Below are 25,148 nucleotides of genomic sequence, written 5' to 3'. Positions count from 1 at the left end.
AAGCGGCGTTATACCCAACTCACTTACTCATACATAGATCAAAATGATGTAAATATAATAATTTTGAAAATTGTAAATTAGACCCAAGGGCAAGTGATTTATTTGCTTCCTATACCACTAGCCCTTTACATTTACAAAAGTGCAGATTATATTTTACCAAAACAACACTTCCATTTCATTGAACTTAAAAAATATTCAAATAAAATCAATAATCAATCTGGAAAGTCATTACTGAAAGAGTAATTTTATGAATTTGTTTCAAATGTTTGAACACATTGTGATGCTTGAGACACCCTGGGCATATTGTGCATTGAATATTGTGCACACATATGCATCTTCAATAAATGTACAAACAGTTCGTAGATTTAATAATCAGAGCGTAATATACAATCTGTTTATTATACACCAGAACACCAAGTTAGTAGATAGAAAGAGATCAGTAGATAACCACAACCACTGACCTCATATGACCTCTGACCTATATGACCTGACCTTGACCTCTGACCTTGACCTCTGACCTCATTTGACATATGTGAGGTCACACTATTATCGGCGAAACCGCATTATCGGTGGTTCGAGAAGGGAGCTAACTCCGTTTGCCTAATCGAAAGTTTGAGGTGGGCCCACATTCGAAACTGAACGCACTTTTTTTGGAGAATATATACTACGTAAACAAACCCGTATAACGACCTCGTGAACGTCTATCTAAAATAAGTATTATGACTTATAATTGGATTAAAATGTACAAATAAGATGGCAATACAGCAGAACTCACTTCTACGAACATCGCCAAACTAGGTCGTGGGGTCATTAATATTCATGAGTTATTCCTTTTATGGAACAAGTTCTCGGAAACGTTTGAGGCTTGTATCATGTCCGAGATCAATTCAAGTGTAGACATATGTTCAGGCTTATATCGCCACCAACACTTATGATTAGATTGATGTGTTATATTGGAAAAAGTAGAATGAGTGGTATTGCCTCTGTAAATTTAATTTGAAGTAGATTTAAGTTTCTTGCTTGGTAGCTATTTTTGTAAAACTAGCGTTGTCAGCTATGATTATTTGACAGAGTATTACAACAACCTTTATCGGTGCAGCATTGAGCGATGAGCATGAATGACAGACTAAGGGAAATAATTAATCATCAACTCCTTTCGATTGTCATTTTCTTGTTGAGACAACTGTCAGACATGAACAAAAGTCAAAATTGGTAAAATGATAACTATCCGTTCTTAAATGTGAAAAAAATTACACGTTTCTTTTAGTAATCCTTCACACCAAGGACTCTAAACTTGGCTTTTGTTTCTGAACATACATTGAGCTTTGATTGACCAAACTGTGTGATCTCTTTTGACAATAACCCATTGAGGGAGTTATTTGTCTGATCCGTATAGACTTGACAATTATTTTCTAAGACTAGTTATGTACCTACAAATTGAATATATAAAAGTTAGTTTTCTATGAGACTGACAGTGATATTGTCCGAAGCATCACTAGAATAATAATAATTCACTCACTTCACTCAATGTGACTGATAATGTTTAATATTTCACAACAAATATATATTCTTGACATAAGCATGAGAGAGAGAGAGAGTGGTGGCAAGGTGTGAGTTTGAGTTAGGGTTTAACGTCGTTATCCGAATTGTTTCAGTTATATCGCGGCGGCAAGGTTTATGGATGGAGGAAAGCCTGCAACACCAATGTGGTTATCTGATGCAGTGAATCCTGCGTGCTTCGGTTTATACTGTCTTACAGCATTGCAATCTGTCACCTATGTGGGATGGTCAATGAATACCATCCTTTCTTGTGGCCTTGTCTGGTCTATGACGTTATAATGAGTTTGCCCAAAAATATAAATTTTACGTCAACATATTTTTTCACTAAATAATCTGAAGCCACGATAAGGATTTAAAAGACAGACTTTAAACATTTGATGACGTAGATGTTTTTTGATGAAAGCTTTTTGAGATTTTGGTTTGAGGTATACACAAATACCTGATGCCCTCAATTTGGTCACACTCATTCGTCGATTATTGTTTTAAAAGATAACGTTGTTTTCATATGAATCAAAACACATCTACTGAAAGCATGTCTGTCCTTACATATTAAAACATTTGAGTCCATCATTACTTGTAGATTCACTGAAGGGAGTTTTTGTGAAAGAGATTATTCGTACTCAGGAAAAGAAATTTACTCAGGTAATTCAGAGTGTTATTGTGTAAATGTTTAACTGACATTTTTCTGGGCTGCCATAAACCAGAACAATGCTGCTGCTTGACATTTGTGACTCCCCATTGATGGTACAATGGATATGATGTCATGCCGGAGATATTGCTACAATCAAATGACATCATTTGTGATGACATCTCCAAGGAGGTATCGCTTGATCTCACACAAGTAATATCTACCGTGGGAGATATTTTTGGATGATATGACTTTTTACGCCTGCTTTGCCTCAAAAAGGGACCTTTCGCTGTGTTCATAGTATGATTTTCCTAATATGGAGAATGGCATCTCATTCATAGATCACGTGACTCAACCTTCAGCTCAGGCTAATCGTCTTGCACTGGAGAAAAGAAACACAATACAAAAGTATCAAGGTTCAATTTATAAAAATAATAAGTTGGTACACTCCGCCGTTTCCCATTGTACTTCTTATGGGTGAAATGAGTGGTATTATGCTGTGTCTAATTTCCCAGGGAAAAAGAAAAGAAAGATAAGGCTTAGTTGGATGTGTTTACAAATGTATACGCTATATAGAACAGACTATATCATCTACGGGTGGGTGGCTGGCCATGGTGTAGGGTGCAGTCAAGCGTTTAACTTGTCGGACAGAGTCTTGTATAGTCCGCATCATAAATATTTAAGTCTGTTATAGAGTGATTTTTATGAAATGAGTTTGACTTGTTATATTTCTTGATTTGTAAATTGATTTAAAAAGTTATGTTTTATATTTTTTATAAATTATTGATTCATTTAACTAAAGAAGTTTTATTTTTTGGGAAACTATAAGTTTTTGACCTGGTAGTACAAATGAAAGTACCGGGTCATTGTTTTTCATTTTGTTCACAAAAACGTCCGTGTCTGTTTCACTCTCAAATCCCATATAATAATAACCTTTTCAGACGACGCTCTAAGGGACGTAACTCCAATTTCTTACAACATGGGCTGATACTGACCGCCTCTTCAAAATGCATTGACAAGCCTCCTCAGCAAAGTCAGTTTATTACACCCCCTGTGATATGACCCTCACTAACATGTCTCCATCGCACATACACCATGCCTCACATCATTGATAGGCATATGGTAATAGCTTATGTAGAACAAATTTATAGATTATCTTTCATGTATTTGTTATCTAGTGCTCTACCAGAACTGTAATGATTAGTAATGCTGTGAGGTAACTGAAATACTAAGCTCCTAACCCAACTCGGTCACCTTGAATATTGCATGTTGCTGCACTACTTGTGTTGCAGATTATTTTGTTTGTAGGCGATATACGGTACAATAATAGACCGCCTCCGTGGTCTAGTGGTAGAGCGTCCGCCCGCAGAGCGGAAGGTCAGGGGTTGGATCCCCAGCTGTGTCTTACCAAAAGACGTTAAAAGATGGTACTTGTTGTTACCCTGTCTAGCGCTCGACATTAAGGGGCTATAAAACAAGGACTGGTCGGCTCAGAGTCAGTATACTGTGTCTGAGTGGGGTATTCATGTTAAACTGTGGCATGGTATCTCAGTGTGTTAGCACTATAAATCAGCATCAGTCCGGACTAGTACAAGCAGCCACACACACATACGTGCTTGTACGTCGCTGTATAAGTGCAATAATCTTGGACGCGACGTTAAACCCAATTTCACCTCACCTCACCGGTACATTAATACTCGTCTTTGTAAAACCGTAATGAAATCAAAATAAATATCAGAATCTCAGTGAAGGGGAGGTAACTGGAGGTAGCCTTACAGTGTTGTAACACAGAATTGTTCATGTCAAGTGCTGCAGAAATGCACATCAGATCCAAGATTGTCTGGAATGTCGGATGTTGCTTCCTGATCAACTGATCAAATCGAATATGCAACGTAACACTCTTGACGGTCGGGGTCGAAGTGGTAATAGCACTGAATTGTCACATCGAAGTGTACGATTCCCTGAACAGGTAACACATATCTATTTGAACCAGAGTTTGGTTTACCCGCTTCCTGTTAGTGTAAAGTCAAAGCCTGCACACAGCCTCCTTAAAAGGGGTGCATTTGTGTTGTGGAATATGTGTTCAGTAATCATGTAATTCTGGTTCGAAGGTTTTTTTCAGAGACAATTAGAGGGAGTCTTGTCCACTCCTTTTCCAGAGTGAGTAGGGAATAAGGGGCGGACCATTTGATAGTTAGGTGGGGCTATGGTGTTGTGGGTAGAGTCATGTTTTATTATCTTAATTTTTAGTTTCTGAAATTCTTATTCAATAGGTCAAATCAAAAACCTCCATAGGTAAAGGAAACGATAACACTAATCTACAAATGAGATAGGTCGATAATTAATATGATGTATTTTCATTATCGCTTTGATGTGTAAAAGTATACACAAACACAATCACTCGGTTAATTTCTGTGCGTGGAAGAATTTACATCAAAACGTGGCTACTCAACGATCAAGAAGTTGTAATCCATATATGTACATTTATAATAAAAGAATAGTGTTTCATTTTAAAATCTCAAAATTTCTCACCAAAACATGATATCAATCAAAATACTTTTGATAACAAAAACATTTTTAAGATCAAGGTATTTAAATTATTATGATTAGTTTTCACATTGTATTTTTGATATCTGTAAAGTAAAAAGTTGTTTATACAAATTAAAAAATAAAATGTTTTTGTTTTAAAAAGACATTAGTTTTGTTATGATAGTCAAATAAAGGTTATTGTAACTTGCTAATCTTAATCGTATAACTTATCTTTAAAGTTCAAAAGGTTCTAACCTATTTATGAAATTCATTATCAGTATTTATGACAACTGATCATTTGACAGAGTATTACAACAACCTTTATCGGTGCAGCATTGAGCGATGAGCATGAATGACAGACCAAGGGAAATAATTAATCATTAACTCCTTTTGATTGTCATTTTCTTGTTGAGACAACTGTCAGACATGAACAAAAGTCAAAATAGGTAAAATGATAACTATCCGTTCTTAAATGTGATTTTTTTTTTACACGTTTCTTTTAGTAATCCTTTTACACCAGGGACTCCAAACTTGGCTTTTGTTTCTGAACATACATTGAGCATTGATTGACTAAACTGTGTGATCTCTTTTGACCATAACCCATTGAGGGAGTTATTTGTCTGATCCGTATAGACTTGACAATTATTTTCTAAGACTAGTTATGTACCTACAAAATGAATACATAAAAGTTAGTCTTCTATGAGACTGACAGTGATATTGTCCGAAGCGTCACTAGAATAATAATAATTCACTCACTTCACTCAATGTGACTGATATTGTTTAATATTTCACAAAAAAATTATATTCTTGACATAAGCACGAGATAGTGAGAGAGTGGTGGCAAGGTGTGAGTTAGGGTTAGGGTTTAACGTCGTTATCCGAATTGTTTCAGTTATATCGCGGCGGCAAGGTTTACAGATGGAGGAAAGCCTGCAACACCAATGTGGTTATCTGATGCAGTGAATCCTGCGTGCTTCGGTTTATACTGTCTTACAGCATTGCAATCTGTCACCCTTGTGGGATGGTCAATGAATACAATCCTTTCTTGTGGCCTTGTCTGGTCTATGACATCATAATGAGTTTGCCCAAAAATATAAATTTTACGTCAACATATCATCACTAAATAATCTGAAGCCACGATAAGGATTTAAAAGACAGACTTTAAACATTTGATGACGTAGATGTTTTTTGATGAAAGCTTTTTGAGATTTTGGTTTGAGGTATACACAAATACCTGATGCCCTCAATTTGGTCACACTCATTCGTCGATTATTGTTTTAAAAGATAACGTTGTTTTCATATGAATCAAAACACATCTACTGAAAGCATGTCTGTCCTTACATATTAAAACATTTGAGTCCATCATTACTTGTAGATTCACTGAAGGGAGTTTTTGTGAAAGAGATTATTCGTACTCAGGAAAAGAAATTTACTCAGGTAATTCAGAGTGTTATTGTGTAAATGTTTAACTGACATTTTTCTGGGCTGCCATAAACCAGAACAATGCTGCAGCTTGACATTTGTGACTCCCCATTGATGGTACAATGGATATGATGTCATGCCGGAGATATTGCTACAATCAAATGACATCATTTGTGATGACATCTCCAAGGAGGTATCGCTTGATCTCACACAAGTAATATCTACCGTGGGAGATATTTTTGGATGATATGACTTTTTACGCCTGCTTTGCCTCAAAAAGGGACCTTTCGCTGTGTTCATAGTATGATTTTCCTAATATGGAGAATGGCATCTCATTCATAGATCACGTGACTCAACCTTCAGCTCAGGCTAATCGTCTTGCACTGGAGAAAAGAAACACAATACAAAAGTATCAAGGTTCAATTTATAAAAATAATAAGTTGGTACACTCCGCCGTTTCCCATTGTACTTCTTATGGGTGAAATGAGTGGTATTATGCTGTGTCTAATTTCCCAGGGAAAAAGAAAAGAAAGATAAGGCTTAGTTGGATGTGTTTACAAATGTATACGCTATATAGAACAGACTATATCATCTACGGGTGGGTGGCTGGCCATGGTGTAGGGTGCAGTCAAGCGTTTAACTTGTCGGACGGAGTCTTGTATAGTCCGCATCATAAAAATTTAAGTCTGTTATAGAGTGATTTTTATGAAATGAGTTTGACTTGTTATATTTCTTGATTTGTAAATTGATTTAAAAAGTTATGTTTTATATTTTTTATAAATTTTTGATTCATTTAACTAAAGAAGTTTTATTTTTTGGGAAACTATAAGTTTTTGACCTGGTAGTACAAATGAAAGTACCGGGTCATTGTTTTTCATTTTGTTCACAAAAACATCCGTGTCTGTTTCACTCTCAAATCCCATATAATAATAACCTTTTCAGACGACGCTCTAAGGGACGTAACTCCAATTTCTTACAACATGGGCTGATACTGATCGCCTCTTCAAAATGCATTGACAAGCCTCCTCAGCAAAGTCAGTTTATTACACCCCCTGTGATATGACCCTCACTAACATGTCTCCATCGCACATACACCATGCCTCACATCATTGATAGGCATATGGTAATAGCTTATGTAGAACAAATTTATAGATTATCTTTCATGTATTTATTATCTAGTGCTCTACCAGAACTGTAACGATTAGTAATGCTGTGAGGTAACTGAAATACTAAGCTCCTAACCCAACTCGGTGACCTTGAATATTGCATGTTGCTGCACTACTTGTGTTGCAGATTATTCTGTTTGTAGGCGATATACGGTACATTAATAGACCGCCTCCGTGGTCTAGTGGTAGAGAGTCCGCCCGGAGAGCGGAAGGTCCGGGGTTCGATCCCCAACCGCGTCATACCAAAAGACGTTAAAAGATGGTACTTGTTGTTACCCTGTCTAGCGTTCGACATTTAGGGGCTTTAAAACAAGGACTGGTCGGCTCAGAGTCAGTACACTGTGTCTGAGTGGGGTATTCATGTTAAACTGCGGCATGGTTCTCAGTGTGTTAGCACTATAAATCAGCATCAGTCCGGACTAGTACAAGCAGCCACACACACACATACATGCTTGTACGTCGCTGTATAAGTGCAATAATCTTGTACGCGACGTTAAACCCAATTTCACCTCACCTCACCGGTACATTAATACTCGCCTTTGTAAAACCGTAATGAAATCAAAATAAATATCAGAATCTCAGTAAAGGGGAGGTAACTGGAGGTAGCCTTACAGTGTTGTAACACATAGTTGTTCATGTCAAGTGCTGCAGAAATGCACATCAGAACCAAGACTGTCTGGAATGTCGGATGTTGCTTCCTGATCAACTGATCAAATCGAACATGCAACGTAATACTCTTGACGGTCGGGGTCGAAGTGGTAATAGCACTGAATTGTCACATCGAAGTGTACGATTCCCTGAACAGGTAACACATATCTATGTGAACCAGAGTTTGGTTTCCCTTCTTCCTGTAAGTGTAAAGTTAAAGCCTGCATACAGCTTGCTTAAAAGGGGTGCAGTTGTGTTGTGGAATATGTGTTCAGTAATCATGTTATTCTGTTTCGAAGTTATTTTTCAATGACAATTGGTGGGAGTCTTGTGCACTCCATTTCCAGAGTGAATAGGGAATAAAGGGCGGACCATTTGATAGTTAGGTGGGGCTATGGTGTTGTGGGTAGAGTCATGTTTTATGATCTTAATTTTTAGTGTCTGAGATTGTTTTACTCTCCGTAAAAGAGACCTGAGATGTCACTTTTTACATTCATCATGTGGAAAGAATTTTAACATTTTCTCACTGTTCACTGAAACATTACAGATGTATTCATAGAACAGAAACTGACAAAGTGTCATGTTCCCAGGAAAAGACAGATTCTAGCTTTTCTGTGCAGACAGAATAATTTGTGTCAACCCCAGTTGTTGAATCGTTGGGAGGTGGTAGCATCTGTAGCCAAGTCAATGCGGCATCATTAGTCCTGTCGATTCGACACCATTAGACCTGTCAATGCATCTCTAGCCAAGTCAAGAGAGATCTAGTGATTTTGGAAGGAAACATCGCTGGACAGCATTACATTAAACAATCCTTCTATCCTGTTGTACTGCTGTTCTTGCAACAGGACTGGACAAACTCAGTTTCAAGACAACACAAGGCCCCATACAACATCCTGCCTTGGCCAACACAATCACTATATGTATGACATATAAAACATTTGTGGAATCACCACGATGGACAAATTAGAGCATGACAAGGTCACAATTGTAATAAGTTCAGGCCTTTTGAGAAGAAGGACGTTGAATCCCATTTCTTGTGACCAGACGTCAGACATCAACAAAACTGACTGACAACAGTGATATTCCGAAAGATTAAAGTGTGTTTCATGTGCTGATTTCAGCATGTAGATTTCAGAAGTAGATTGAATACTGAACAACTGACCACATCCTCCAAAATTTCCACAATATCCTTTTTTTTGTTCTCATTCATGGCAAAACTTGTGATTATGTTGATATTTCATTTAAGTCTTTTAACAATAAGAGTATATTTATAACCTTGGCTTAATTTGCCAGCTAAAACTAACTTGTAACATAATATTCAATCTTACATACAGGCTTGACCTCAATTCTTTTTATAGAAATGTACATATCTGCGAGCTTTGACTATTGTATTCAATAGGTCAAATCAAAAACCTCCATAGGTAAAGGAAACGATAACACCAATCTATAAATGAAATAGGTCGATAATTAATATGATGTATTTTCATTATCGCTTTGATGTGTAAAAGTACACACAAACACAATCACTCGGTTAATTTTTGTGCGTGGAAGAATTTACATCAAAACGTGGCTACTCAACGATCAGAAAGTTGTAATCCATATATGTACATTTATAATAAAAGACAAGTGTTTGATTTTAAAATCTCAAAATTTCTCACCAAAACATGATATCACTCAAAATACTTTTGATAACAAAAACATTTTTTAGATCAAGGTATCTTAATTATTATGATTAGTTTACACATTGTATTTTTGATATCTGTAAAGTAAAAAGTTGTTTATACAAATTAAAAAATAAAATGTTTTTGTTTTAAAAAGACATTAGTTTTGTTATGATAGTCAAATAAAGGTTGTTGTAACTTGCTAATCTTAATCGTATGACTTATCTTTAAAGTTCAAAAGGTTCTAACCTATTTATGAAATTCATTATCAGTATTTATGACAACTGATCATTTGACAGAGTATTACAACAACCTTTATCGGTGCAGCATTGAGCGATGAGCATGAATGACAGACTAAGGGAAATAATTAACCATCAACTCCTTTTGATTGTCATTTTCTTGTTGAGACAACTGTCAGACATGAACAAAAGTCAAAATAGGTAAAATGATAACTATCCATTCTTAAATGTATAAAAAAAATACACACGTTTCTTTTTACACCAGGGACTCCAAACTTGGCTTTTGTTTCTGAACATACATTGAGCTTTGATTGACCAAACTGTGTGATCTCTTTTGACAGTAACCCATTGAGGGAGTTATTTGTCTGATCCGTATAGACTTGACAATTATTTTCTAAGACTAGTTATGTACCTACAAAATGAATATATAAAAGATAGTTTTCTATGAGACTGACAGTGATATTGTCCGAAGCGTCACTAAAATAATAATAATTCACTCACTTCACTCAATGTGACTGATATTGTTTAATATTTCACAACAAATATATATTCTTGACATAGGCATAAGAGAGTGAGAGAGTGGTGGCAAGGTGTGAGTTAGGGTTAGGGTTTAACGTCGTTATCCGAATTGTTTCAGTTATATCGCGGCGGCAAGGTTTATGGATGGAGGAAAGCCTGCAACACCAATGTGGTTATCTGATGCAGTGAATCCTGCGTGCTTCGGTTTATACTGTCTTACAGCATTACAATCTGTCACCCTTGTTGGATGGTCAATGAATACAATCCTTTCTTGTGACCTGGTCTGGTCTATGACATAATAATGAGTTTGCCCAAAAATATTTATTTTACGTCAACATATTTTTTCACTAAATAATCTGAAGCCACGATTAGGATTTATTCGTGAGTTTTCTCACGGCAAGACACAGTTTCAAATGTACCATTTGTCTGGTGTGGGATTCCAACTTCTCTTCGCGGGAACATTCCCTTTCCCATGTCATATATCTATGGGTTGAATTATATTCAAATTTATTTGTCTCCCACTAATTCTGTGAATAGAAAACAAAGCATATTGTTTATTTTTATGTAAGTTTTATTTGTCTATCATGCAAAAAAAAATACTTTGCTTTTATAAAAAAAAATTCTGTTATATATAAATTTACTCATTATTATTTTTTTATGCACGAATGTTTTTTTCAATCAGGCAAAACAATTTTACTTTGTTAATAATCTTTTTCATGCAAGTTTTATTTTCTCGTTGAATTTTCTTCTATCAAACAAAAACTTTTGTTGTTCAGTTTGTTTCATACAAGTTGACCCCAATTATGTTTCTAGGTTTGTCATCACCATACTCGTGCTCGTGGGTTTCACCCAAGTGGTAAATGTCTGAGACCTGCATCATTTCGGTCTTTACTCCAACATTAAGCTGACACACCGCGATATAATTGGAATACTGTTAAAATGGGCGTTAAACCCAACTCACTCACTCACTCACTCACTCACTCACTCACTCACTCACTCACTCATACAAGTTGATGTTTCTATCATAAGAAAACAACAACTTAGCTTTATGAACTTCACATTTTTTATTTTTACAATTAATGATTTAAAAAATAAACAAACAAACAACCAAATACAAAATAAATAAATACCTTTCACATTACAAGGATCACACCCCACTGGAGGTTTTCATTTCGTGATGATGTAACCATTGTTTGCTAAGACTCTTGTCATACTTTCTTGAAGTTACAAATTTATAAATAGAATTAACCCATAGGGTCGAGATTCGATCCCATCTGCCAAGTACCTCTTATCAACTTCAGGTGTCAAAGCCATTTTGACCACTTTGTCTGTGAAAACTGTGTTGTTTTTGGATTGAATTTGATAAAATGTGGCCATGTTCTGCTTGCGGTCGAAAAGACAGACTTTAAACATTTGATGACGTAGATGTTTTTTGATGAAAGCTTTTTGAGATTTTGGTTTGAGGTATACACAAATACCTGATGCCCTCAATTTGGTCACATTCATTCACCGATTATTGTTTTAAAAGATAAAAACGTTGCATTCATATGAATCAAAACACATCCACTGAAAGCATGTCTGTCCTTACATATTAAAACATTTGAGTCCATCATTACTTGTAGATTCACTGAAGGGAGTTTTTGTGAAAGAGATTATTCGTACTCGGGAAAAGAAGTTTACTCAGGTAATTCAGAGTGTTATTGTGTAAATGTTTAACTGACATTTTTCTGGGCTGCCATAAACGAGAACAATGCTGCTGCTTGACAATTGTGACGTCCAAATGATGGTACAATGGATATTATGTCAATACGGAGATATTGCTACAATCAAATGACATCATTTGTGATGATATCTCCAAGGAGGTATCGCTTGATCTCACAAAAGTGATATTTACCGTGGGAGATATTTTTGGATGATATGACTTTTTACGCCTGCTTTGCCTCAAAAAGGGACCTTTCGCCGCGTTCATAGTATGATTTTCCTTATATGGAGAATGGCATCTCATTCCAAAATCACGTGACTCAACCTTCAGCTCAGGCTAATCGTCTTGCACTGGAGAAAAGAAACACAATACAAAAGTATCAAGGTTCAATTTATAAAAGTAATAAGTTGGTACAATCCGCCGTTTCCCATTGTACTTCTTATGGGTGAAATGAGTGGTATTATGCTGTGTCTAATTTCCCAGGGAAAAAGAAAAGAAAGATAAGGCTTAGTTGGATGTGTTTACAAATGTATACGCTATATAGAACAGACTATATCATCTGTGGGTGGGTGGCTGGCCATGGTATAGGGTGCAGTCAAGCGTTTAACTTGTCGGACGGAGTCTGTTATAGAGTGATTTTTATGAAATGAGTTTGACTTGTTATATTTCTTGATTTGTAAAATGTTTTAAAAAGTTATGTTTTACATTTTTTTTAAATCATTGATTCATTTAACTAAAGAAGTTTTATTTTTTTGGAAACTATAAGTTTTTGACCTGGTAGTACAAATGAAAGTACCGGGTCATTGTTTTTCATTTTGTTCACACAAACGTCCGTGTCTGTTTCACGCTCAAATCCCATATAATAATAACCTTTTCAGACGACGTTCTAAGGTACGTAACTCCAATTTCTCACAACATGGGCTGATACTGATCGCCTCTTCAAAATGCATTGACAAGCCTCCTCAGCCAAGTCAGTTGTAATACTTGTCTGTTAATTACACCCCCTGTGATATGACCCTCACTAACATGTCTCCATCGCACATACACCATGACTCACACCATTGATCGGCATATGGTAATAGTTTATGTAGAACACATTTATAGATTATCTTTCATGTATTTGTTATCTAGTGCTCTAACGGAACTGTAACGAGTAGTAATGCTGTAAGGTAACTAAAAATAGTAAGCTCCTAACCCAACTCGGTCACCTTGAATATTGCATGTTGCTGCACTACTTGTGTTGCAGATTATTTTGTTTGTAGGCGATATACGGTACATTAATAGACCGCCTCCGTGGTCTAGTGGTAGAGCGTCCGCCCGCAGAGCGGAAGGTCAGGGGTTGGATCCCCAGCTGTGTCTTACCAAAAGACGTTAAAAGATGGTACTTGTTGTTACCCTGTCTAGCGCTCGACATTAAGGGGCTATAAAACAAGGACTGGTCGGCTCAGAGTCAGTATACTGTGTCTGAGTGGGGTATTCATGTTAAACTGCGGCATGGTATCTCAGTGTGTTAGCACTATAAATCAGCATCAGTCCGGACTAGTACAAGCAGCCACACACACACATACGTGCTTGTTTAAGTGCAATAATCTTGTACGCGACGTTAAACCCAATGTCACCTCTCCTCACCGATACATTAATACTCGTCTTTGTAAAACCGTAATGAAATCAAAATAAATATCAGAATCTCAGTAAAGGGGAGGTAACTGGAGGTAGCCTTACAGTGTTGTAACACATAGTTGTTCATGTTAAGTGCTGCAGAAATGCACATCAGAACCAAGACTGTCTGGAATGTCGGATGTTGCTTCCTGATCAACTGATCGAATCGAACATGCAACGTAATACTCTTGACGGTCGGGGTCGAAACATTACAGATGTACTCGTAGAACAAAACTGACAAAGTGTCATGTTCCCAGGAAAAGGCAGATTCGAACTTTTCTGTGCAGACAGAATATTTTTTGTCAACCCCAGTTGTTGAATCGTTGGGAGGTGGTAGCATCTGTATCCAAGTCAATGCGGCATCATTAGTCCTGTCGATGTGGCATCATTAGACCTGTCAGTGCATCTCTAGCCAAGTCAAGACAGATCTAGTGATTTTGGAAGGAAACGTCACTGGACAGCATTACATTAAACAATCCTTCTATCCTGTTGAATTGCTGTTCTTGCAACAGGACTGGACAAACTCGCTTTCAAGACAAGGCCCCATACAACATCCTGCCATGGTCAGCACAATCACAAGATGTATCACCTGTAGAACATTTGTGGAATCACCATGATGGACAAATTAGAGCATGACAAGGTCACAATTGTAATAAGTTCAGACCTTTGGAGAAGAATGACATTGAATCCCATTCTTGTGACCAGACGTAGGACATCAACAATACTGACTGACAACAGTGATATTCTGAAAGATTAAAGTGTGTTTCATGTGCTGATTTCAGCATGTAGATTTCAGAAGTAGATTGAATACTGAACAACTGACCACATCCTCCAAACTGTGGACACAATATCTTTCTTTTTTTTCTCATTCATGGCAAAACTTGTGATGATGTTGATATTTCATTAAAGTCTTTTAACAATATGAGTATGTTTATGTTGTATATTTTTCAAATTGCGGGTAATCAATGCTACCTGGGCATCACAGTGGACAACTGTTCCAGTCAAATCAAAGCGGGATAAGTGAAGTCAACAACCTTGTCCAAGGATACGATACAGTGACTGGCATGATGTGGCATCTTCAAATGGGTGATTTAATTATTGTGGGATCCTGGTATAAGGTATCCTGTCTATCATGCTCATTTTATGATGTCAAAGGTTATGGCTTTGCTTATGAAATAATCTGTATTGGATGGATAGAATGTGGTCGAGACTCTTTTTCTGGGATGAGATTGTGTTTTTCAAGCAGATGGAGGCAGAGTTTCTTATTTACCCAAAAATGATAAGCTGCATTGTTTTTTTTCTTAACCTTTTTTTTTTCTTCTGATTAATAGATTCTGCACTTGTGTTCTTGACCTAGGATGCCCTCTGTGGGCCGATCATTGACATTTGGTGTCTGCAGAAACATGTTCCTCAAAGTCTGCAAATCACATCTACTGTCCACTGGTACAGATAACACATTCCCAATCTGGTCACGAATACTGCATTGGATTACGAGTACAGAGCTCACGTGGATAAAGAAAACAAATAGTAATGGCTCAGAGCGATTTGACGAACTTTCACTGAACTGTCAAACTCAAGGTCGATCCCCTGCACACGGGCACTGAGAAACTGCATGATTCACGTGCAATGCTTCCGGTGTTTGGTTCTGAAACCTGGCAGTCATTTTTTCAAAGCTGAACTTTCTTCTGATGACCGATCATAACATTTCTATTCCATGATCCCCTACTTAATATGGAGAGATATATACCACCAAAAGAGTTGGTCGAAGTAAGTTTACTTCCAGTATACCTATGCAATTACAGAATGTATTCATATTCAGCATGCTTATGAAACGGTGTATGTGCTTCCTTATATATCACGAATGTATTGTTACCAATATGATATTGAGTCGCATGTTTGCATTACCATAAATAAAAGTGACAAACCTCGTTCCATAACAATAATAAATCTCTACTGAAAGTCCACTGTACGGGTCCTGCTCTATCATAAGAATTCCGATGTCACAAGCATTCCCGATATGTCAAAAGGGTATCTCATGTATCAATGCGAGTATTAAGTTCACGCTGATTGCCAATGATGTGTCATTGGAATAAACGTTAACACAATCAAAAAACTGTTGTTAATTCTGATGTACTATTATCTTGGGAATTATCACTTAATGTTGTTGAGTGAAGGTGCAAACTACTGAAAGAAATAACAGAGGAATTATGGATTCTCGTGTGTGTGTCGCGAGCATCTGTCGATTTTTGAGTACATTATTTTACAGTGTATTTGAGAGTTGACCACGATGTTGTATACGGTGTACACGTGCATATTGTGTAAATCAATGTTTCTTACGTTTATAGATCCTTAAAGGCAACAATATATTGACGCCAAGTCTGATAAATGTATACGTCCACAGTAACAACTAAACATACTGCTAATCTGATCATTAACAGACACACAACTGTATACTTTCTGTGATGGCTGTATGGAATTGAGCAAGGTTGATATTTTGACCTCTCTATGGAATAAGGCCACGCTGATGTTATGATTGGTGTATGAAAGAAGGACAAAGTGATATTGTCACCGTATATCATGATGGTATGCATGTCCTTTATGATTAGTCTGTACAGAGACTGAAACCTGAAAACTGACAAAACTAATATGGGAACATATTGTACAATTGAAAATAACGAATTGCATCGGACATAATTTTTGTTACTGATGCATCAAATGAGGAAATGTCCTCCCCATATCTATCATAATTTTTTTTCAAAGCTTAAGTAAGGCCTTACATGTTCTAATCGGGAAGTTGACTATTGGAAAGTTGAAGTCATCCCTGTTGTCATCCAGTCTTGCAGGTAGTTTTTGTCACACAATATTAAACAGACGAGCCGTCTCACTGGTCTTCTTCATTTCTAGTTCACGTGGAGGGATCTGTAAAAGGGAACTGGTTATTTGATTCTTATTGAACGAAATCAGATCATCAATATGCCTGTTGTAGTTATTTGCCAAATCCCTTTGCAAACCACCCCTACTGTCAGACGCTTGGGCATTCCGTGGGTTCTATTGATACAAGTCTATTCTTGTGTGTGGCCTGGCTGTGAGTGAATACCTCTTATTGCATCGACATGTATGTTATGTACTTCCACGCATTGGAGATTATTGTTCACAATGCACGAAGAACGTATGCATTTCACCTGATATATAAAGTATTTCAATGTCCTTTCATATCACATTAGCCATGATGTTAATATATCCATTTCATTGGTAGCTCGAGATATCATTGTTATTGTTCATATTTGTCATATCATCATCTTTAAACCACAAAAACAACATTTTTAAAACATGTAACGCTACGGGCCATTCTAAATGTGTCAGTTATCATGATCAGAAAACTTACTCTGTTGAGTCGGAAAGTAGAATGTACTCTTCCCTTTCGATTCTACTTCCGGAACAGATTCGAATAATTTCTCCACATATTGTACGCCTGAGCATGGTCGGATGGGGATAAATAACGTTTTTCAAAATTAGAAAACAATGTTTAATAACGATTTACCCTTCCACGAATCAGTTGGAGTCACGGGCCGACACCCACAGCCTGTGAGTAGTAAGAAGTGTATCCACACGGATCAATGCCTGTTATAGAGACATATACGGCAGTGACAGTTTGTGGATGTGAGGACAGGTTGAGCTTCATCTGCTCCTGGCGTGTCAGCAGCCCGTCCACCACATCTGCCCCACCCTCCACTCTGCCCACCATCACTTCATACAAAAGCTGGTCCCAGGGGGAGGTAAACAGGCCAGGCCAGGACAGAGTGGTCATCCTGCCGGACGTCCTAGACGAGATCATCGCTGCCTCTGAAGTAAACCAGACAACCATTAACTAACATGTACAGGGTTAACATCATATTGAACTTTGTAGCATGTATATATACATTGATATGCTATATATTGTATAATTGTCTCTAAGGAATATCTTACTGTTTAGACTTGGTGGCGGTCCATGCATGGTGATAGAAGCGTCTGTCGGGTACCCTGGCTTGTCCAGCACATGCATGGCGCTGATGTTGTAGGTTGTCAGATAGCTGAGTTTCAGGCCACACAGCTGGGCAGATGTGTATGTGAATATACTCGGGACGATCTGTTCGTGGATCAAACTGCTACCCTCGATGTGAACCTATATGTTTAATTAAAAACACAAAACAAATAAGTAAGAATGTTACAAACGCCAGCTTCATACATGGTAGTTGTGACAAGAGCAAGTAGCTATTTTGAAGACGTTGACATACCAGCGTAGTGTAAGGAGTCTGGGTTTCTCCCCCCTCCCAGCGAAGTCTCACAGTGTCTCGGGCTACGTGGCACTGGTCTCTGTCTGAGAACACAGAGGGGTTCTCCTCTTGGACCTGGAAGCCAGCTACAGTCGCAACTTCTCCCCTGGACACGATGACGACACCATCAGATGAGGACTCGGAGGTCTGTCCCGCGTTGTTATGGCAACGTACTGTCGTGTACACCTTGACACTAGATGACGTCACTATATCAGTCAGATTCCACCTGGTAAATCTTACTCCAGGATTAGTTCGAGCAAACCTACGAACGTCGTCATCTCCGGGCATGTGTCCTACAGAAGATATAACAGCTATTCACACAGTCGACACACAAAGAAATGATAAAACAACATCAGCATACGCAGTTTCTGAACGATTTTAACGTTTCGTTGATTAATGTATTTTTTTTGTCTATTTTTACAACAAGTATGTTTTATCAATATGTCTGTTCCTAACCTATAGCAATGTCACAGTTGACTGAATCCGATTCCGGATCCTCTACAGCCCAGTTAGCTGCCATGTCCTCTGGTGAAAGGAAGTCTGCATCAACTCCTAGAAGTGGAACATCATAGAACAATGGAGTGTTATAGCCGGTCGGTCATACAGCAGTGTTGGCAGAAACAAACTAATGCAGTGGTTATCCAATTAAATGATTCGCAAATGTTACAGTCTTTAGGTAAAGGATTAGGCCAAGGTGAGATAGACGTGCAGGAATGTACACCCTTACAAACGTATTTGGAATGGCAAATAATATTAATGCGAGACACGTTTCAATTCCCTGTTTTACCTGAACCATCGTTGACTTGTTGTATAGTTGGTGGTGTCATGTCCACCGTCACTGGTTCAGCTCTGGTGAGTGATGTCAGGCCGGCAGCGTTAGTGGCCAGTACCGACACATACAGTCTGGAGTTGTGAGAGAGTTTCTGGGCAGAAACTGTTCCTTGAGGGTTTCTACCAACATTAGTGAAGCCCTGCACCTGTGTCCCGCCTTCCACCAGACCTGCATGGAGAGTCGATGTTATTACCTACAGGCTTGAATGCTGCTCAGGTCACACTAGACTTTTAACAGTTTTGTTTCTGTATTTCTCCATGTCTAAATAAACATATAGTTTTCATTACTTCATTTCACTTGGAACACGTTTGAACCTTCGGCAATCTTAATCTGAAGTTACCCACGATTTGCGTCCCTCGTGTGAGTCGATCCTGTGCTTGCGGGTTCAAAAATTAGATTCGCCCATGATCATTGTTTCGACAGCATTAAACGCGTGAGCGTAGGTTTCCTCAAAGGGGTACACATCTAAGGCCTGCATCACTTGTTATGGCGGCTTTTCTCCATAAGTGTGCAGATACGTATTCGTATACGGTATAAATAATTTCATGCATTCTTAATCAAGGATCCAAGTCAAGCCCTTGCCGACTGCCCACTTGTACATGGTGAAAGCAAGACAAAATATTAACTCCCTAAGATCTTTAGGATTAAATAGTTATGATCTTCATCCAATTTCAAGCGTGAAAATATGGCTCAGAATGATACTCAAAACCAGCCTTTATGGATGTGAATTACTCTATGAGATCAAGGGTCAACATGCCGCTCTGTTGGAAGGCACGCAAAGATATTTTGCACGCATTGTACAGGGTCTTGATAAAAGATCTCCTTCAGAATCTACTATTTCGAACCTTGGACTTTGGACAATTACTGCATATATTGATAAATGCACACTTTTATTTCTTGGTCGTTTATGCAATCTGAACTGTAATAACTTTGCAAAAGATATTTTTTGCGCGTCCATTGCAAGCCCTGTCAATTCAAAGACAATCTGTGGAGAACTTAAATCAACACTTGATCAATACAATCTGGGTCCCTACCTTCGTACATATACTCAGTACGGTACTTTCCCTCCAAAATTGAAATAGAGAAATCGTGTTAACGAAACTATATGCACATACGAAGAACAATCATGGCTCACAAATGTATCAAATAACGCAAGCATGTCCCGTTATAAAAGAATTCATACGAAATTAACATACCATGTACTTTGGCAATTAGCTTTTCTGTACCCGGAATATCGACCTGCTTTACAACTTTCGAAAGAGTGCATGCTCTGTAATAGGCATGCTTTCGACTATGACAGCCACGTTATTTTACATTGTGAAGCGCTGATATCAGAAAGAAATGCGTTTTTCCCTTCTCTAATGGACGTACTTGACGTTCAAAAATATGTTGATCTTGAAATGCAAGATGAAACAGATATGTTATCAGTCTTATTTGGGGCTGAAACAAAATTTACTCACAATCTGGATCAACACACCTGGGAACTATTATACTTCAATTCTCCTCGTATCTGTACAGACTAAGGCATCTTTTGATATACATCTTCTAGTGAAAACCTGTCATCATTTAGGTATCTGAATTTGATAAACTATGTGTAATTGTAAATATGTTATGCCTTTTTTTATTGTGTTAACTGAGTATAATTGAATATATTTTCATTGTAATCTTCGGAATGACATCTGGAGGAAATAAAGAATCCCTCTCTCTCTCTCTCTCGTTTTCCGACTGTAGCGTATTTCGCACACGGTGCCCACTCTTACATGATTGGAGACTCACCTACTGCCCACTCTTACATGATTGGAGACACACCTACTGCCCACTCTTACATGATTGGAGACACACCTACTGCCCACTCTTACATGATTGGAGACACACCTACTGCCCACTCTTACATGATTGGAGACTCACCTACTGCCCACTCTTACATGATTGGAGTCTCACCTACTGCCCACTCTTACATGATTGGAGACTCACCTACTGCCCACTCTTACATGATTGGAGACTCACCTACTGCCCACTCTTAAATGATTGGAGACTCACCTACTGCCCACTCTTACATGATTGGAGACTCACCTACTGCCCACTCTTACATGATTGGAGACTCACCTACTGCCCACTCTTACATGATTGGAGACTCACCTACTGCCCACTCGTACATGATTGGAGACACACCTACTGCCCACTCTTACATGATTGGGTACTCATCTACTGCCCACTCTTACATGATTTGAGACACACCTACTGCCCACTCTTACATGATTGGAGACACACCTACTGCCCACTCTTACATGATTGGAGACTCACTTACTGCCCACTCTTACATGATTGGAGACTCACCTACTGCCCACTCTTACATGATTGGAGACTCACCTACTGCCCACTCTTACATGATCGGAGACACACCTACTGCCCACTCTTACATGATTGGAGACTCACCTACTGCCCACTCTTACATGATTGGAGACACACATACTGCCCACTCTTACATGATTGGAGACACACCTACCGCCCACTCTTACATGATTGGAGACTCACCTACTGCCCACTCTTACATGATTGGAGACACACCTACTGCCCACTCTTACATGATTGGAGACTCACCTACTGCCAACTCTTACATGATTGGAGACTCACCTACTGCCCACTGGTACATGGTAATAGGGGACTCGGTGTCCTTGAAGTGCCAGGCCACGTGTACAGACGACCAGTGAGGCAGGAACACCGCGTTCACCTCCACGTGCTTCTCTGTGTCACCAGCCTCGTCATGTCCACCATACTTGACGCTCTGCAGTGTCACGTGATCAACTGCCATCGCCATGGACCTTGACTTCGTGCCAATAGTAAGTTGTGTGGATTCCTCCCGAGCAATGAAGGAAAACGTGTGTGGATTCCACATGATAACAGAATGTCTCCCAACATCACACACCCCTCGACATAAATTCGGCTCCAGGCTGAATGTGATCACTTCAATACCAACTGAGACGAAGCCTTCTATAACGCTGTGATGTATGTCCGTGTTCTCTGTATACCCCACATTAATCTTCACTTTGTACACTTGCCCCACAATGAGATGTATATCTCTCTGGAGAACAGATCCGCTGATTACAACATAGCTGTTACCATGTCTAGCTGATGGACGCTCAGATGTAACAATGTGTATGCATGTAGAGTTGTTAGTCTGCCAGTGCTCGGGAAGAGGTTCATTACACGTCGATGAATTTACAGGTTTATTTTGTATCTCAAACGAAGGATTTTTCACCAAGTTGCCTCCTAGGTATGCCACGGACTGTGGTTCTGGGGAAGATGTGTCAACGACAACGCCGTCCGATACAGCTACGTCTGAGGCGTGACCCACTGCATCTACAGCATACACCTTGCTCCATAAGCGTGTACCTAGAAACAAGGGAACACCGTCATTAGGCGTTTCAAGAAGGCCCTCTCAATAAACAGTTAGGCGCCTCTTAGAACATTACCAAGCGTGATAGCCTTTACCCTCCAACATCTGTGGACAGAACAAGATTTCGCTAATGTTTAGTGTCACTATCGGACAATTTCTGCGTCACCACTTGCTTTTGACAATTTGCTGTTTCAAAGAAAATTTACTTTGGTAACAATTTGTCCTCGGCGGGAAGTTTGTGACGAAGTGTGAGTTCAAGCATTAGGAGTCAGCGCTTTACGCTTGGTTGAGTTTTTATCATCATTGAGTATCAATACGTGAACAGTAGGCGTGCTGGTTTTTAGATAAGGCCAGATGGACCTGATCAGGATACATACCACTAGGGAGAGGTGAAGCAAGTTGTGCCGTGAAGGTGGTATGAAGACCTGTATCCCGCCAGCCCAGCACACTGCAGTCTGTTGTGTCGTTGACTCTTCCCACACACCAGAAGTACGTGATGATGGTGGAGTCCGTGTCAGAGAAGCCGTGCCAGGAGGCGGAGACCTCTGATGGAGAACTCTGGTAGTCCGTGTCGTGCATCTCTACAGGGATGTATTAGAGACAGTTAGAGGAGGTAACTACACAAGTCAAATAACCACATTTCCAGGTATGGTAACCTCTGTGGAGATCACGTGTCAATTGAAGATTGTTTGTTCAATTTGTAACGCCACACTATTCGAGCTGTATAAGTGTGGCCTGTTAATAATCGAATCTGGACCAAACTATCTTAGGACTCATATTATGAGCAACGATACTCACCAACACGTAATCAACCAAACCGCCGAACCTGACCCCACCTACAATAAGCATCGGCTACTTGGGACCTGCTCAAAGATGTGTGACGGCGGTCGGGCGCTGACGTCGCTGCTGTGTAATCGTATGGACGTCAACCTACGCTCAACATTCTATTCCTTGGTCCACACTCTGTTATAAACAGGACGCTCTGGTACAGCTGGGATATTGCGACGTACAGCAACAGACAACACTTCAAGCGCTGATACTGGAGAAGGGAACATACCTTGTCCGTCATCCACTCTGCCCGCTACAGGAGGAAGCACGTCCACCCGGACACCGTCAGAGTGAGCCCAGCTGACCAGGCCAGCTCTGTTGTAGGCCAGGACACTGGAGTAGTACACTGTGGCTGCTTGTAGACTCAGGCCCCTGGCTGTGTACTTCGTGGTGGTCAGGTCATCTGACGCGTGGATACTGTGTCCTGAAATAGTGAAGTTATTGAGTCAGTGAGTTTTGTTATAGTCAGCCACATCTCGACAGGGTGACACCAGAAATGGAACCTATGCGCCACGATAGATCCTCGATAATTTGCCAGTTACTGCGATCCTTTCATTGTCGGTGAATAGCAAACTGTAATAATAATAATAAGAAGAAGAAGACGAAGAAGAAATGGACCAGGAAGAAGTGAACGAAGAAGAAGAAGAAGTTTATGCATGAATGAAGGCCACATGGCCTGGAGTCCATTTACATGAATAATGTATACTATGCACCTGCACATATTTTCTAACAACAAACGTTCATATGTTTTACATTTGTCTTTTTAAATATATGGACATGTTTTTAATAACAAAATAATTACCGGTAGATAGAAGACTGATAAATTTTGGAACAGATGGTTGCACATGGTAACATTTTGGAATTACATTTTCTCTACTATTTTTATTAAAAGGACAAATTCACAAAAATTGTATTCATTTTCTATATCATAGAGGTAACATTTCGTACATAAACTAAAGGAAGACTCTTTGGTTGTATAAAATCGAGTTAGAATCGAATTCAATAAGAATAAGAATAGTCAGAATAATAATAAGAAGAAGACAAAGTAATCAGTGAAACTTCATCACTGGGCCATCATCAAGGACAAGCTGTGCTCATGGCTGTGAGCCATGAACGATGTCTGGGGTAGGACATTTTATGTATGTAACCGCCTTCCTTGGACATTTGCTTCCAGGTTAGACACATTCACACTTCTATACTGATCTGTAATGTGTTGGTCCTAGGACATCAGCTTCCAGGTTTTGATACATGCACACTTCTATACTGATCTGTAATGTGTTGGTCCTGGGGCATCAGCTTCCAGGTTAGATACATGCACACTTCTATACTGATCTGTAACGTGTTGGTCCTAGGACATCAGCTTCCAGGGTAGATACATGCACACTTCTATACTGATCTGTAATGTGTTGGTCCTAGGACATCAGCTTCCAGGTTAGATACATGCACACTTCTATTTTGATCTGTAATGTGTTGGTCCTAGGACATCAGCTTCCAGGTTAGATATATGCACACTTCTATACTGATCTGTAATGTGTTGGTCCTAGGACATCAGCTTCCAGGTTAGATACATGCACACTTCTATATTGATCTGTGACGTGTCGGTCCTAGGACATCAGCTTCCAGGTTAGATACATGCACACTTCTATACTGATCTGTAATTTGTTGGTCCTAGGACATCAGCTTCCAGGTTAGACACATTCACACTTCTATACTGATCTGTAATGTGTTGGTCCTAGGACATCAGCTTCAAGGTTAGATACATGCACACTTCTATATTGATCTGTGACGTGTCGGTCCTAGGACATCAGCTTCCAGGTTAGATACATGCACACTTCTATATTAATCTGTAATATGTTGGTCCTAGGACATCAGCTTCTAGGTTAGACACATGCACACTTCTATACTGATCTATAATGTGTTGGTCCTAGGACATCAGCTTCAAGGTTAGATACATGAACACTTCTATACTGATCTATAATGTGTTGGTCCTAGGACATCAGCTTCAAGGTTAGATACATGCACACTTCTATATTGATCTGTGACGT

General features: G+C 38.9%; 1 pseudogene; it reads right to left on the bottom strand.

The window, feature by feature from the left end:
- Positions 1 to 14,431: 14,431 nt before the first annotated feature.
- The window catches only part of LOC124119553, a 60,575-nt pseudogene continuing 49,858 nt past the window's right edge, over positions 14,432 to 25,148 (bottom strand).

This window comes from Haliotis rufescens, unplaced genomic scaffold (assembly GCF_023055435.1).
Source record: "Haliotis rufescens isolate VD_foot unplaced genomic scaffold, xgHalRufe1.0.p SCAF_16, whole genome shotgun sequence".
Lineage (NCBI taxonomy): Eukaryota > Metazoa > Mollusca > Gastropoda > Lepetellida > Haliotidae > Haliotis > Haliotis rufescens.
Note: the sequence above shows the minus strand (reverse complement) of the source record. Positions and strands in the feature narration are given on the sequence as shown.